This window comes from Bubalus kerabau, chromosome 11 (assembly GCF_029407905.1).
Source record: "Bubalus kerabau isolate K-KA32 ecotype Philippines breed swamp buffalo chromosome 11, PCC_UOA_SB_1v2, whole genome shotgun sequence".
Taxonomy (NCBI): Eukaryota; Metazoa; Chordata; class Mammalia; order Artiodactyla; family Bovidae; genus Bubalus; species Bubalus kerabau.
This window is the reverse complement of record NC_073634.1, coordinates 69,029,408-69,046,076: the sequence shown is the minus strand read 5'-3', so window position 1 is coordinate 69,046,076 and position 16,669 is coordinate 69,029,408. Positions and strand designations below refer to the sequence as shown.

Below are 16,669 nucleotides of genomic sequence, written 5' to 3'. Positions count from 1 at the left end.
GACAAAGTGATAGGTAAGAAAGGATTTTTTTTTAGAGACAAACACACTCCACGGACAGAGTGTGGGCCATTTCAGAAGGTGAGGGAGCCTCAAAATATGGCATGGTTGATTTTTACAGGCTGAGTAATTTCATGGGCTAATGAATGGGAGGAGTATTCCAGCTATCCTGAGAAAGGAGTAGAGATTTCCAGAAATTGGACCACTGCCACTTCTCGATCTTTATGGTCAGTCTTGGAACTGTCAAGGAGCCTGTGGGTGTATAATTTAGCTTGCTGATGGTGGCTCAAATGGTAAGGAATCTGCCTGCAATGCAGGAGACCCTGGTTTGATCCCTCGGTTCGGAAGACCCTCTGGAGATGGGAATGGCAATCTGCTTCAGGATTCTTGCCCAATTCTTGCCCAGATTCTCGCAAAGAATCTGACAGGACTGAGCGACTAACACACACACACACACACACACACACATACACACACGTTATCATAAGCTTATTTTTTGTTTGTTCTTACTCTTTGTGACCCCGTGGACTGCAGCATGTTAGGTTTCCCTGTCTTTCATTATCTCTCAGTTTGCTCAAACTCGTGTCCATTGACTCAGTGATACCATCCAACTGTCTCATCCTCTGTTGCCTCCTTCTCCTCCTGCCCTCAGTCTTTCCCAGCATCAGGTTTCTTTTCCAATGAGTCAGATCTTCACATCAGGTGGCCAAAATATTGGAGTTTCAGCTTCAGCATCAGTCCTTCCAATGAATATTCGGGGCTGATTTCCTTTAGGATGGACTGGTTTGATTTCCTTGCTGTCTGAGGGATTCTTAAGAATCTTCTCCAGCACAACTTGAAAGCATCAATCTTTCAGTGCTCAGCCTCGTTTATGGTCCAACTCTCACATCCGTACATGACTACAGGAAAGACCATAGATTTGACTTTACGGACCTTCCTCGGCAAAGTGATGTCTTTCCTTTTTAATACACTGTCTAGGTTTGTCATAGCCTTCCTTCCAAAAAGCAAGTGTTTTCTAATTTCATGGCTGCAGTCACCATCTGGAGAGATTTTGGAGCCCAAGAAAATAAAATCTGTCAACTGTTTCCACTTTTTCCAAATCTATTTGTCAAAGTGATGTGACTGGCTTCCATGATCTTAGTTTTTTGAATGTTGAGTTTTAAGCCAGCTTTTTCACTCTCCTCTTTTACCTTCATCAAGAGGCTAAAACTAATACAATTATGTAAAATTTAAAAATTAAAAAAAAAAAAAAAAGAGGCTCTTTAGTTCCTCTTCATTTTCTGCCATTAGGGTCGTGTCATCTGCATATCTTTGGAGAAGGCAATGGCAACCTACTCCAGTACTCTTGCCTGGAAAATCCCATGATCGAGGAACCTGGTAGGCTGCAGTCCATGGGGTCGTGAAGAATAGGACACGACTGAAGTGACTTAGCAGCAGCAGCAGCATCTGCATATCTGAGTGTACTGATATTTCTCCGGCAATCTTGATTCTTTGCATTTTAGGAGCTCTGTGCCAGAAATGAGAATGAAGACCAAATAAGTATTTCTTAGTAAAAACCACAATATCACAAACTCAAATTTATACAGAATTTAAATCAATTTTATTTATTTAATTTTACTTATATATTTTAAATTAATTTAATTTATATTTAAAATAAATAAAAATTTCTTATAAATCAGCATTATATGTCACAGTAATATTTGCATTATTTTGACCACTAAACCAAAAAGTGTATGGTTTCCTGGAATTAATGCTTATTTCAAACACATCAGGTGATGTATCAGCTTCATTTTTCCCTCCCTGGAGACATAAATCCTCAGGTGTTCTGTCTCTCTGCTACACTCTGGGAGTATAGTACACACTAGGGAACTGTTGGCTCCTTAGGCCTTGTCCTGAAAATTCTCTTGACTTTTCTCCTTTGTTGGATCATCTGCTTCCATAATATGCTACCTTTCTCTTTTATGACTTTTTGTCTGGTGTTTGTGGACTGTAATTTCTAAAACCTTCCTGACAAAGGATGCATGAAGGGAAATAGTTGATAAGGTCAGTTTTCATTCCAATCTCAAAGAAAGGCAATGCCAAAAAATGCTCAAACTACCGCACAATTGCACTCATCTCACACGCTAGTAAAGTAATGCTCAAAATTCTCCAAGCCAGGCTTCAGCAATATATGAACTATGAACTTCCAGATGTTCAAGCTGGTTTTAGAAAAGGCAGAGGAACCAGAGATCAAATTGCCAACATCCGCTGGATCATGGAAAAAGGAAGAGAGCTCCAGAAAAAATACCTATTTCTGCTTTATTGACTGTGCCAAAGCCTTTGACTGTATGGATCACAATCAACTGTGGAAAATTCTTCAAGAGATGGGAATACCAGACCATCTGACCTGCCTCTTGAGAAATCTGTATGCAGATCAGGAAGCAACAGTTAGAACTGAACATGGAACAACAGACTTGTTCCAAATAGGAAAAGGAGTCCGTCAAGGCTATATATTGTCACCCTGTTTATTTAACTTCTATGCAGAGTACATCATGAGAAACGCTGGGCTGGAAGAAACACAAGCTGGAATCAAGATTGCCAGGAGAAATATCAATCACCTCAGATACGCAGATGACACCACCCTTATGGCAGAAAGTGAAGAGGAACTAAAAAGCCTCTTGATGAAAGTGAAAGTGGAGAGTGAAAAAGTTGGCTTAAAGCTCAACATTCAGAAAACGAAGATCATGGCATCCGGTCCCATCACTTCATGCAAATAGATGGAGAAACAGTGGAAACAGTGTCAGACTTTATTTTGGGGGGCTCCAAAATCACTGCAGATGGTGACTGCAGCCATGAAATTAAAAGACGCTTACTCCTTGGAAGGAAAGTTATGACCAACCTAGATAGCATATTCAAAAGCAGAGACATTACTTTGCCAACAAAGTTTCGTCTAGTCAAGGCTGTGGTTTTTCCTGTGGTCATGTATGGATGTGAGAGTTGGACTGTGAAGAAGGCTGAGCACTGAAGAATTGATGCTTTTGAACTGTGGTGTTGGAGAAGACTCTTGAGAGTCCCTTGGACTGCAAGGAGATCCAACCAGTCCATTCTGAAGGAGATCAGCCCTGGGATTTCTTTGGAAGGAATGATGCTAAAGCTGAAACTCCAGTACTTTAGCCACCTCATGCGAAGAGTTGACTCATTGGAAAAGACTGATGCTGGGAGGGATTGGGGGCAGGAAGAGAAGGGGACAACAGAGGATGAGATGGCTGGATGGCATCACTGACTCTATGGACATGAGTCTGAGTGAACTCCGGGAGTTGGTGATGGACAGGGAGGCCTGGCGTGCTGCAATTCATGGGGTCGCAAAGAGTCGGACACGACTGAGCGACTGATCTGATCTGATCTGATGTGTCAGGCTGGGTCTAGTCAGGAGACTGAAGCTATATGAGGGGTACTCCCTTCCCCAAGGCTGAGATTTAGAACATATTGGAGAGACTATGGTTTGGCTACTGGTGGCAGAGAAGTTTACTGGATGCCTTGGGCTGCAGTTGGTGTCCATTGGGATGCTGAGAAAGTTTGCTGAAGAGCAGGTGATAGTGGGCTTTCTGCATGCTCCTGGAAGCTTTGTCATCAATTGAAGACAATACAAACTGGGAACAAGAGAAGCCCCTTTATTTGTTACCTTGCCATGTCTCTCTAAGTCATGTATGACTCTTTGTGACCCTATGGACTGTAGTCTGCCAGGTTCCTCTGTCCATGGGATTGCTCAGGCAAGAATACTGGAGTGGGTTGCCATTTCCTTCTCTAGCGGATCTTTCCAACTCAGGGATTGAACATGGGTCTCCTGCATTGCAGGCAGATTCTTTACTGTCTGAGCCAATGGGAAGCCCAGTGTCTCTCTAGAACCCTTTATTGATGAAGCCTGCTGACCTGGGTGTTGAAGAAAATATGTTTCAGGAGTAATCTCTATTATCACTAAGTAGGGCAAAGAAGGGTGAGTTTGGAGTTTAGAGGCAAAAAATTGATAACTGGTTGTCCTCTGTATCCAGGCAACTATCCCATCTCATCCTCTGAAAACATTTCCCAAAGAGACTCTAGACTCCATGACATAAGTTCTTTCCACCACTTTATGGTAAGAATGCTGGTGATCAGTCCCACATCACCGCCTCCTCTGGAAGAGGACTGATGGATTCTTTCTAGAGACTCTTACCCATATGTAAAATCAATATATACTGACAGTATTCCTCTCACAAAATGACCAGATGTACCTGATCATTTTGTCTGCTTGCAACTCTTTGCAATCATTTTCCCTCAGAAATGCTTTATTGTCTCTCTTTCTGGTATCGTGGCTGGAAAGTCTACTGTCATGCTAAGTTTTAATTCACCCTCTGCTGCCATTGCCCATGAAATATTTAATATCATTTCTTGTCAATGTTTGACAATTTATGTATGATGCTATGATTTAATGTGGTCAATTTTCACCTATTGTTTTAAACATTCAGTGGGTTCTCTCAAAACAGAAATTCACAGTCTTCTGGTGTGGTCATTTTCCCTTTTGTTGTTTACTTAATCATTTCTTCCTTTCATTTTCTCTGTTCTCTCTGTTGCTTCTTTTATTCTACTGTTAGGAGTCTTGACCCAATTCTTTAATTTTCTTGGCTTTCCTTTTTTATTTTTCACCTTTTCTGTACTTTCTGAGATTCTCAAGTGTATTTTCTACCAGTTCTACAGGATTTTACAGTTTTCTGCCTTTTTTTTTCCCCCAGTGCTTGTGTTTATTCTCTGATTGTTCTTTTTTATGGCCTCTTGTTTTATATATGGGATACAACATATCTCATTTCTCTGAGGATATCAATGATAGTTTTTGTTTTCAGTTTTCTCCTGCTCCTGATTTTGTTCCTGTTATTCTTTGTTCATTTTTACTGTTTTTCATTTTAGAGGCTTTTCTTAATCATGTTAATGTAATAAATTAATAAACAAAAGCCTCAATTAAATCGAGTTGGGAGACCAGAAGGGGGAGCTGTCACACTCTGCAATAATAGCGGAGCCCCAGCAGGAAGAAGAAAGACTTTTCTTCAGTGGCAAAAACTCAGCCAATGAAAAGCTGCAGGCTCTTTGTTTTCTTGAGCCCTCCCCACTTCCTTTTCCTCTCTATAAAAGCAGCCTCTTTCCCTTGCTGTGGTGAACTTGTGCGTGACTTGCCAGAGTGCAGACCCTGAAGAACAATTCTCTACCAATCCTAAATAAACCTATCTTTGCTGGAGAAATATCTGGCAGTCTATTTGTTTCAGGTCAACTTGGTTTTTCAGTGTCGGGTTATGTTTAAGTGAGTTAGTATGAAGTTGACTGGATATTTGGTGTATTTCTTTTCTGTCAGCTAGTGGTTTTCACTGTAGAATGATCAGGTACATCTGGCCATTTTGTGAGAGGAATACTGTCAGTATATATTGATTTTACATATGGGTAAGAGTCTCTAGAAAGAATCCATCAGTCCTCTTCCAGAGGAGGCGGTGATGTGGGACTGATTGCCAGCATTCTTACCATAAAGTGGTGGAAGGAACTTATGTCATGGAGTCTAGAGTCTCTTTGGGAAATGTTTTCAGAGGATGAGATGGGATAGTTGCCTGGATACAGAGGACAATGAGGAGGATCTGTGTAATTGCACCTGTAAGCTTGGTATCTGTTTTGTTTAGAGTTGAGACTCTTTCTTTCCTTAGTTCTGCAGATTCAACTGACTTCAGAGAAATTATAGGGAGGAAAATGGGGCAGATCTAGTCTAACTGAGGTGGTAGAGCTATGTTCGAGATACCTGTCAGAGACAGTCAGTCACACAGCTAAAGCTCAAGAATTTCTTAAGAGCCTCTACCAACTATAGCTGTTTTCTTTAACATTCTAAGACACAAAATTTAAATGACTAAATTTAGTAGTTCAGGAAGGCTGATCAAGGTTTACATCTTTACTAGTTGCTGGCTATCAGTTTACCCCCAAAATGGGCAAACAAGATTCACTCTTCTTAGTCTGTAGTATATTTTTCTCTCTTCTCTCTCCTATAAATTCTGTTTTTGACTTTATTGTTTGACATAATCTCTCTTTTGTTTGTAAGGTGGACCACATAAGCAAATGTCTCTGAGTTACGACATAATGCTTCTTTTTTTCACCCATCCATGGACATTTGGTACACTAATTTCTCAGTTAATTTCCCATTCTGTTAACATTAATTTTTTTTTTTTTTTGCCTCTCTTACCCACTACTGTCTTCTTCCTTTCTCCTTGTGAATTACTCCTTTATTATAATTTTAGCTTGGTTTTAGGGAAGGTATGGAAACAAATGTATATGTTTATGGGTTATGTTTTGGCAGACATCCTTTAAAAAGTAAATATCAGCTATAGTTTCTGCTAAAATTAATAAGCCTGTAGGGACAAGCTAATAAAAAATCCACAACCTGTGAATTTAATAATTGTTTTTTCATTGAGTGGATTTTAGCTGATTTTTATTGTCTCAGACTTGGATTCACATAGTTGCATGTTGAAGATAGATGCTATCCCTCTATTAAGTGGTTCATGCAAATGATAAAATTACTACAGAGATGAGAGTTGATTCTGAAAGCAGAGACTTTCTTAATGAATTGAGAATATAGATGTCTCACATTAAAATCACTTGATGGGGAGTTTTGAAGAGTACAGAGGCCCAATACTAGATGAGTAAAATCAACTAGAATGGAACTCAGGAGTCAATATCTAAAAAAACAAAACTCAAGACAAACATTAATTATTTCAGTGAACGGGTGGGTGTAATCACCCCTGGTCTCTCTGAAGAGTAGGTTGTGGCTAACATGCATGATTTTGTAAAAAGCAGCACTGTTTGTTGACTCTCTCATAACACTGTGAACCCATTATGTGCATGGATCCATATTACTCATTATTGTAAGTCAGCACCCAGCATATTATCTGACACATAATAGATGACTGTACTGTGCTAAGTTGTTTCAGTGGTGAGCCGTAGCCCGCCAGGCTCCTCTGTCCATGGGATTCTCCATGCAAGAACACTGGAGGGTGTTTCTGCACGCTTCTCCAGGGGATCCTCCCAACCCAGGGTTGAACCTGCATCTCTGAAGTCTCCTGCATTGGCAGGCAGGCTCTTTACTGCTAGTGCCACCTGGGAAACTCTAGTAGATCATTAGTAAATACTCACATCTGTCACACACTGGTTAGTAAGAGCGTGTATTTATCAAATCCCTATTGGAAGCAGGATTTGCTAAAAGGAAATTTGGAGAGTAGTGGCTATGTTGTGTGTCTTTAGGAGAGAGGCTGGAGGGTCCACTAGAAGAAAGGACCCAGAAAAGGGATGCTGGGGAGGATGAGGTGGTGCTGTCTCCTTTCTAATTTTGCCCCCAATCTGACCACATGAGACATCAGGAAGGGAGGAAGCATGCTAGCAGCCAGGTAAAGGATAATCTGTCTCAGCTGAAAACGTACCATCAGCTCCTGTGGAATCTCCCTGCAACACTGCAGCCCACTGGTCACCTGAAGGCAGGGAAGGCAAAGTGGCATTATCTTCATTTCACAAAGATGACTGATGCCCAGTGGGATTGGGATCACCCACCTGGCTTGGTGTGTGATGGTGGTTATAGGGGTCCAGACCCCAAGGCTCCTTACCTGAGCAGTCCTTTGTTAACAACTTCCTGTTTCTTCTGCATTTCCACTAAACTTTGAATAATTAGGCCATTTTACATAGCTTTTGGTCAATCAAGGTGTAGACTTTACATAAATCTAATCCATTCGAGTTTATTTTTTTCTTGATTCTTCTTTATCTTAGAGAAATCATTTCCAAGTGAACAGAAGCTTGGCACAAGGCAGGGGAGCAAAGCATTTGAAAATTAATGATAGCACTGTTTTGTCTTCATCTGAGTTACTAGCTACTATGAGTGTCCTTTCAGTTCATTTCTGTCTGATGAATCTCTATATCTTCAGTACCAGGGACATAATAGACACTCAATTAACATTCAGTGATGTACTTTTTATACATCAGATACGTTCTGAAAAGGTGAATAAATCAAACTTTGTAAATGAAATATGATTTAACAAAGAATCCATATTGCAGATTAAACCTTCTTTTCTCATCATCTCTGATTCCTTATCGTTCTTCCCCAATATTCCCCATGTGTCCCTTCTTTGATATGAAACAATATGAATGGTTCCATTGAGTCTAGTGGGATATGAGCACATTGAGCCTAGTGGGATATGAGTCTAGTGGGATATGAGCACTGGTGTTACTTCTTGTCTGAGACAATTTTGAGCTGGTGTGAATTCCTCATGTTCTTTCTCCCCATGTGGAGGAAGGGGTGGGGTGGCAGCAGAGGAGGGGGCTGAGTGGGCCCAGGAAACAGCGTGGTTCTCTGAGTCACTATTGGAAGAGAAATGAGAAGAACTGCTTCCTTTGCCTCAAATAGCAACAAGAGTGAGAAGTAAATAACTGATGTATTAACCGTGGAGGTTTCAGGATTTATTTGGCATTATGATAGAACCTGGGCTTCCCCGGTAGTTCAGCAGTAAAGAATCCACCTGTAATACAGGAGTTGCAGGAAATGCAAGTTTGATCCCTGGGTTGGGAAGGTCCCCTGGAGGAGGGCATGGCAACCCACTCCAGTATACTTGCCTGGAGAATCCCATGGACAGAGGAACCTGGTGGGCTATAGTCCATGGGGTCACAAAGAGTCAGACATGACTGAAATGACTTAGCACGCATGGTAGAATCTAGTCTATCCTGATATGGGGAGCAAAATTTTCCATCCCCAAATATCTCTTTGGCATATGGATTTTGAGCTATAAACAATCAAGACCCAAAAGACTCAGGAAGGAACTTTGACTTTCCCAACTGCCTGAAAGAATGTAGATAAAGGAAGGGAGGGAAAGAAGCCATCTAGGAAGGGAGCCATCACAATAGAAAACTATAGTTTGAACTACGTGTGTAGACAGGGAGGAATCCAGCAAATTCTGTTTGTTAAAATTCTTCTCTGTGTCTCAGTGTCTCTGCATGGCCCAGAAAACATTTATTTACCAAACATTTGCTTTTCCATCTCCTTGTCAACTGCCTTTTCCCCCTTTGAAGTCCCAAATCACTACCCTCAACATCCTTTTTTGTCTTTAACTAAAGATTTAGGTGATGGCTTCAGCCATTTTGGTGCGTTAATCAGTTTTCCTAGTCTCTTCCATGGATACATGTTACTAAACTTCTGTTTGATTAATCTGTTAATCTGTTTTGTGTCAACTTAATTCTTATGCCAGCTAGAAGAACCTAGAAGAGGAGAGGAAAATTCTTCCTCCCCAGCACTGAGTAAAAAATACCTCCCTTTCTCTTTATGAACACAGTTGAGGAGAGTATGACTAACACCTGCATTTCCCAAACTTGAGAATGTACAGAACACTTCTCACAGGAATAAAGAAAAAGCTTCTTGGAACTTTTTATTTAATAATTGTTTTAGATAAGTACATGCATGAAATTAAGGAAAAATTCTTTTGCTTATAGCTTTTATGTAACACCCCTCCCCAATTAAAAATCATATAGAAAGGCTAAATCAATTTATTTTATAATTGGTAACACTTTGTTGAAATGAAAGTGTACATTATCCTTCGTAGTTGCGACATATAATGTCAAGTTCAATTTTACATATTATCTATTTCTCTGTTGACTAAAGTGACTCTCTTATTGCAGAGAAGGCCTGGTTGCATAAGAATGCTATAGAAAATTGCTTTAAAAACTTCAGGCTCTTGTTTGGTAGTTCAGGATAATTGGACCTCTCTCTTATCCCATACTCTGCCTTGAGGCAATCCTCAAATGCCCATTTTAAGAGGCACCTCCTACTCACTCTATTAGCTGTCTCCTTCATTAGCAGAAAAGGTTAGTACTGCATTGTTAGTTAAACCTGCATTAAGTGGATAGCTAATCCAATTATTGTTTGAATTAAGACAGAGTAAGTATTTGTTGTGCATTTGCTACTATGTTTCTTGCTAATCAGCGTTTCTAAGTGCTTCTCAGGAATTCGGGATCCACCCAGTGAATTTGCTGCTTGCAGTGGTTTGGTCCAGATTGCCAGAGCAAGGCTCTTCTGAGTTAGGTGTGCCCAAAGGCCTATCATCTTTCTACAAAAAGAGAACAAAATTACTAAATTTTCATGGATCATTATTTTGAACGCTTGAGAACATGTCCAGAGAACTAAGAGTTTATGGACTTCTAATTAGTATAATAGTTGAATTCGGGCTTTTGGAATCAGACAAACCTGGATTCTAATCTTGAGGTCGTTTGGACTCTAATCTTGAGGTCATCATAGAACCTCGGGCAAATGACTTACCCTGCCTGAGTCCCTGTGTATTTGTTGGAAAGTGGACATAATGCCTGTTATGGAATATTGGGATGACTCGATGAGAGTTACATGTTCAGCAATGGCGCGTGGTGTCATTCAATAAATGGAAACCATAATTGCTACTCCCCTAGTTGAGTTACCTTCCTCCTGAGTCTATCTGGCTGAGTCAGTCAGTTTTCCTTCATTTTGTTTTCCTATTCTAACATACCAAGGTGGTTTCTGAGAAAAAAAAAAACAAACAAAACATCCATCGACAGAGTATTAACTTTAAAAATGATCCAGTTTTTGTTTTGTTTAATCTCCTGGCTAGCTGCATTAGTCTGTGGTAGACTCTTTTTTTGGAGGGGGCATTTAGCTATCACTGTGGTAATCTATACTTGACATTTTCCTGTTTTGTCATTAGTTTTCCTCTGTCCCAAGGAGTTCTAAAGAGTAGAGTCTAGTTTATAAACTCTGAACCTGATGTACGTAACTCTTCCTTTTCCTAGCCTCCACCAATGTCATGGTGCTACGCCCATGGGAGCTGTAATTTCGAGCTTTTAACATATCTCAGTCCAGAAATGGGGAGGAAAGGGAAGAAATTGCGAGAGGCTCAACATATCCTATGATCAGTTCCTAGCTTAGACTCCTAGGAAGGTTAGCTCGTATAATGTAGTCATTTGTCCAGGAGTGTCCCAAGTCTCTTCATTTTACTGAAGAGAATTTCAGTTAATTGAGAAGTGGAGATTCATGAAGGCCAACCGATTTTATCTTCTAAAAATACTGCCACAACTTTTGAAAATGTTGGAGGCTAACAAACATCTATGCTTTACCGTGAACTAATTCTTTTAGGTTCCTTTCCTCTGAACACCTAGTTTGGCTTACTTGTCTATGAAGAACGGATAATTTTGATTGATGGGAAGGAAGACAGAGAACTTCAGATTGTGGAATACTATGGGAGTTGAACTGACCTGGGCAGATTCCTGTGTGGGGGGCTGAGGTCACCTTGAGGCCAGAGGCCTTAGAGGAGAGGGACACTAATAAAGGTATAAAGAAGTAGAAGATTTCAGAGAGAAACTTTTTATCATCAATAAAGTCTCTTGTGACATTTGCCTAAAGTTGTCCCTGCTACCAGGAAAGGAGGCATGGGAAAAGTTAGGAAAGAGAAAATTTTTTTAGCTTTTCTTTGGAGACTTCCTACATCCTGTCTTAATCTTTCCTGAGAGGGAACCTCAAGCACATCAAAATCTTGACTTTGCATTCTCTCATCTGTAAAATGGGTTGAAAGTTCCTGCCGTACATTTCACAGGAAGGCTGTAGAGATGGCACATGAAGCAGCTTTAGAAAGGCAAAATGCTATGTAAATGTGAGGACTTACCACATTGGCTCTGGTGGTAGACTTGGAGCCCAGGGAGACTAGCTCTTTCTCTCTTGCCACTAGCAAGGAATTCTGGGAAGTGCATATTGCATTGGCGTGACTGCAGGAGAAACTTGTTTCTTCCTGTTCAATCCCATCCTCATCTGTGAGGTGGAACCTTTTAATGGACAGTCATTTTTTTGTGTGGTTTCTCTTCAAGGAGTGAAAAAAAAAAAAAAGAACTGAGTCTTTGCTAACATTTTTCCCTTTGATTTTTTTCCCCTTTTGGAAAAGGGATAAATTTTGAGTCCTTTTCAAGTTTCTTCCAGGTCCTGCTGAGCACCTGGGTGTAGTTTCTGAGAAAATCAAACCTGATTGTTGAGCATTGAAAGCCTCTGTAGACTGAGCTGAGGATTACCTGGGGCCCAGCAGTCTGACTCCTCTGTAGGTAGCAATGAACACAGGACCCTGCGCTGCTTTAGGCTAGAGATCAGGTCTTGTGATGGAGGGGGATTTATGAGTTCTGTTCCTGCCTCTATTATTGCTTGCTGTGTGATATGAGGGCAGGCATCTTTTCCTCTACTTGCCTTTCCTCCTCTGCAAAATGGGGAAAATACCAGTGCCTTCATCAGGCAGAGTATTAAATGAATGAGGTAAAATGACTCAGACAGAGTGAGCAATCAATAATGTTAGCTGTTATGAGTATCTAGGGATCCTTTCTGTTTGGAGAGGCTGAGGCTGGGGAACTCCAGGCTAAAGATTTAGGTCCCTATGCAAAATAGAAAGCAACCTGAAACGAGATAAAGCATTAAATATTTGATGACAATGGGAAAACAGAACTTGACAAAGCTGATTTTGATGCTAACTTTAGACACTCATCTGCTCCAAGATGAGGCCAGACCTACATAAGATGCCAAGCCCTTGTGTTGGCAGCTATGTATGTGCTTGACTCTGGGAGATTTTGGGATGGATTTTCTATTGCTGTGTTGAAATATCAGGGAGAGAGGAAAATCCTATTAAATCTAAATACTTCCTGTTTTATGGGTTAAGACAAAAGAATGGGTGAGATGTCAACATCAGATGGGAGTATCCCAGGGAGTGGACTGTCAAGGATTTAGAACTTTCAAATGATCTTATTTTCCACTGATAACTTTATTTTTAACATAATCCCATGCTATCTCTGCAGAAAGATGCCACTTATAAATGATGACTCTGAAAAAGTTATTTGTTAAAATTCAAGTAACTTGAAGCAAACACTTTTCTGCACTTGACATTTGTTTGGCTCATTTTCCTTTATCTGCACAGTATAATAAGGTCACTTGTAATCACATGCACCACAGAAGCTCAGAATACATCTTATCTTTTTATCCCAGAGCTTGTTATTTGATTTTTGTGTGAAACGAAAAACTTTATTTTCTGGGGTGCTGACTCCATCATTAGAATCTTCCTGAACTGTGGCTGGAATCAGGCTTTCATTGTACTTCCACGGTGGGATTACCACTCTGGGAATGAAGACAAAGGATTCCTTGATCCTCTCCTTTGCTAGCTGCTTCTTCACTAGCAGTGGGACTGCAGAAGGAAGTGATGGGGGTGAAGGGTGGGATGGGTGGTGGTATCCATTCTAGGGTGTGGCTTCTCTCAGGGCCCCTTTTTATTTCTTTTTCAGGTAAGGTGGATTATGGCTCCAGAACTTTCTTAGAGTGTACTGAGATTGGTTCCTTCTCCTTGAGACTGTTCTTACCAACACCTAGATAGCTTCTCTCTTTCTAACCAAGCACCCCCCCACCCCGACCTCCTCACATTTCTCATAAAGAGATTTCTTTCCTGTTCCCTAAAGTAGGGGGTTTGGGAGTGAACACTTTGGATTTCCCCCACTCCCGAGGGCTGAGGTAGGTAATTGGGTGTCCGAGAGGCTGCCATCCACAGGGCTGTGTGAAAGGCCATCGCTCAGTGTGGCCTGGTGCCTCTGCCTGTGTCCAGAACAGGCATGTGGTCATCAGACTGAACAAGTCCCTCTCTCTCTCAGTTTGTGCTCTGGCATCTCTCCTGACTACTGGGCCATGTGTTAGGATAGGTTCTCTACAGGTCCCAAGGACTAGATATGAACTTGGAGAAGGAAGCCTCCTCTCTGCCCCTAAGTTCAGCCTGTGCCCTCCGCACGAGCTTGAACAGAGAATCTAGTCTTTGTGGTTGATTGAGCAATTGTTTAGACGTTAACAAAACAAATGCCTTGGCACCCCTTTCCCTCACAACCCTTGAGTAGATTGGCTCACTTGCTCAGAACTCAGGAGGGAAGAGGAGTGAGACTTAAGCCATGATGCCACTTCCTCTCATGAGATCTAAAGCTGAGGTAACATCGTTTCCATCTCCTCAGCTGCGCCAGCCTCCAGCCAGGTGTGGACTTTGCCCTTCCTTCTCTCTGCCCAGGCAAGCTTTGTGTAAAAGGAGCTTTGTTTTTGTTCCAAACAGATGGCCTTGGCAATTCCCATCCCACTCTCCTAAACTTGATTTGAGTGTATGGTGGAGCTCCTGGGAAATAGGATTGACTGGAAATAGAGAAAATGAAAGAAAGTTTCTGGAGAAGTGACTTTTCCATAGGCCTGCTGGAAAAAAGGGAGGGTACTTGTCTTCATTCTGGCAAGTGGGGTTTTTCATCTGAAAATCCTGGAGCAGTATGGTCACCCATTGTACATAAATTCCAGGTGAGAAAGAAACGGGGAAAAGGTGATGGTACTGTTGAAGGAGAAGGGCAAAATTCTAACCGATGGGTTTTTCTTAGGGTCCCACGTAAGGCACTGTGGATACTAAAGGGAAATGGCAGTGGAGACTCCCAACAGCAGTGAAGACGCACAGGCGACAGGCGTCCAGGGACGCTGGGGCCATTTGGGGTCACTCCTTCTTGGCTGAGATAGAGAAGAAAACGGCAGCTGGGGAGATACCCTGGGGAACTCAGCCTTTCGCAGAGGGAGATAACCGCGCACTGGGGCCCACAGGGACGAGGGGCAGCTGGTGGGGCTGGGCTCTGGAGTACAGAGCTTTGCTGTCGTCTCACGTGATGTCTCTTCATTTATAGGTGAGTGTGGTCCAAGGCCATTCCCATGACAGCTGCCTTCACTGAGCAGAAACCACTGGGGAACGCAGTAGAATTGGAAGGTGTGTGGTCCAGTAAGAGGAAAAGCCAAGCTTCCTCTGAGCACCCCTCTAAACACCAAGGAGAAGGGCCACTGGGGAGAGCCATATGTATTTAAATTCTGCGGGGTTATAAGACCTGAAGTGAATGTCCTGGGAGAACAGTGTGAAATGGCTGTTGAGTCCAAATCAGGGCTATTTTTTTTATTAAATATTAATGCCACACATTTCTGCAGGGTTCAGAGAACAGATGTTAGGCCTGACATTGTGGCGATTTAATTGACTAAGAATATTTCCTGTCATTTTTATCAATGTCTGGCTTTCCAATGGCTGTTAAATCGGAAAATATAAAACACAGGAAGGGATAATTAATACTCCGTTTCCATCCGTGGTTACCTGCTGATATGGCCCCCCAGAGAAGCTGGAGCTTTCTCCTGAGTATTTTTCTTGGAGGCAGAGACAGGCTGAGCTGACCTAGTCTCTCTGCAAATTGTTCCACTGGGCCCTTAGCTGGAGAACAGCCCACTCTGTGAGCACTATTCTTTCTTTCCTGTTGGTTTTAAGAAAATAAGCAAATTCTAAATAAGCTTTGCTTTAGTGGAAAAACTCCTAGGGATTCTGACTTTTTTTTCCCGCTCTAAATCCTACCCCACCTCCCCAAATCATTCTGCTTAACAACTTCCTAGATTTAAAACAACAACAACAACAACGATCTCTTCAACAGTCAAATCTTCACTGAGAGACATTGCCAAGTAGAATCCAAGGAAGTGGATAGAAGTTATTTCGAGCAAATTCTCAGTGACATAAAATGTAGCCTATGGTGATTTAGCATCAGGAAATATTTGCTAAGTAGAAAGCTCAGGAAAGAACAATTCTAAAATGATTCTTGGTCAGGTGCAGCTTATAATGGGCCTATTCATAGAAAAAAAAAAAGTCCAAGGTTCCTTTGTCACAAAACTTATTTTAATGTGGAAAAAATGTTGTCACACGTTTGCCCTGTGAAATCATGTTGCTTTGCGTTTATTAAATGGTGCTGGCCCTCCATGCTGGTCTCCGTTATATCCTCAGGGGAGGGCAGCTCGTGGTACGAAAGGGAGAAAGGATAAGATGTGTTGTTCTCAGACTGAACATTAAATCATGGCAGTAATGATTTTAGAGGAAATGAGGTAAAATTGGGCTAAATGAAAACCTGCTGATGTGGCTTGGGAATTACCCCTACGGGCTTGGGAAAGGGATAACCACAACCATCTCCTGTGCTCGTGGGACTGTTTTTGCCCTCTGCTGCGGGGTTTGCTCTCTGTCTCAAAGAGGCAGGCTGGGCCCACCTGTCGGCTTCCACAACTCCTTTGTCCTCTCATCATCAAAGCAAGTTGGCTCACGCCATAAGCTGAGGGGAGTTAAGGACTGAGATGTAGAAGTGAAGGTTCTTTTGGAAGGCAATTTGTAGGATGCAGAGAGAAAGAAATGACCCTGGTGTGGCAGAGGAACCAGAGCCCACCCTGCTGGCTAATGTGACATAAGAGGTGACTGAGCTGGGGGAGTGGGTATCTTTGATTGAAATTCACTGAGTTGTATTATAGGATATGCTTCAAGAAAGTAGGGCCAAGCCCCTCTTTATCATATAATTTGAGGGACACAAAAGCTCTGACATGTGCCCCTGCCAACATGCTACTGCCCCTGCAAGTCACCCTTTTAGGGCCAGTCTTTTGCAAAAAAAAATTTTAAATTGAAGTATAGTTGATTTGCAATGTTGTGTTAATTTCTTCTGTATAGCAAAGTGATTCAGATATATTATATATGAGCATGCTAAGTCACTTCAGTTGTATCCAACTGTTTGCAACCAACTCTTTGCGACCCTTTGGACTGTA

At 41.7% G+C, this 16,669-nt stretch overlaps 2 long non-coding RNA genes across 2 annotated transcripts in view; both read left to right on the top strand.

Moving 5' to 3' along the window:
* LOC129623266 (uncharacterized) overlaps positions 1–16,669 on the top strand; it is a 114,845-nt gene that overhangs the window by 29,495 nt on the left and 68,681 nt on the right. The window lies entirely within an intron of this gene.
* Positions 12,840–16,384, top strand: LOC129623265 (uncharacterized). Its single transcript, XR_008700444.1, has 3 exons — positions 12,840–13,561; positions 14,142–14,374; positions 14,452–16,384. It is a non-coding gene; the product is annotated as an uncharacterized LOC129623265 (long non-coding RNA).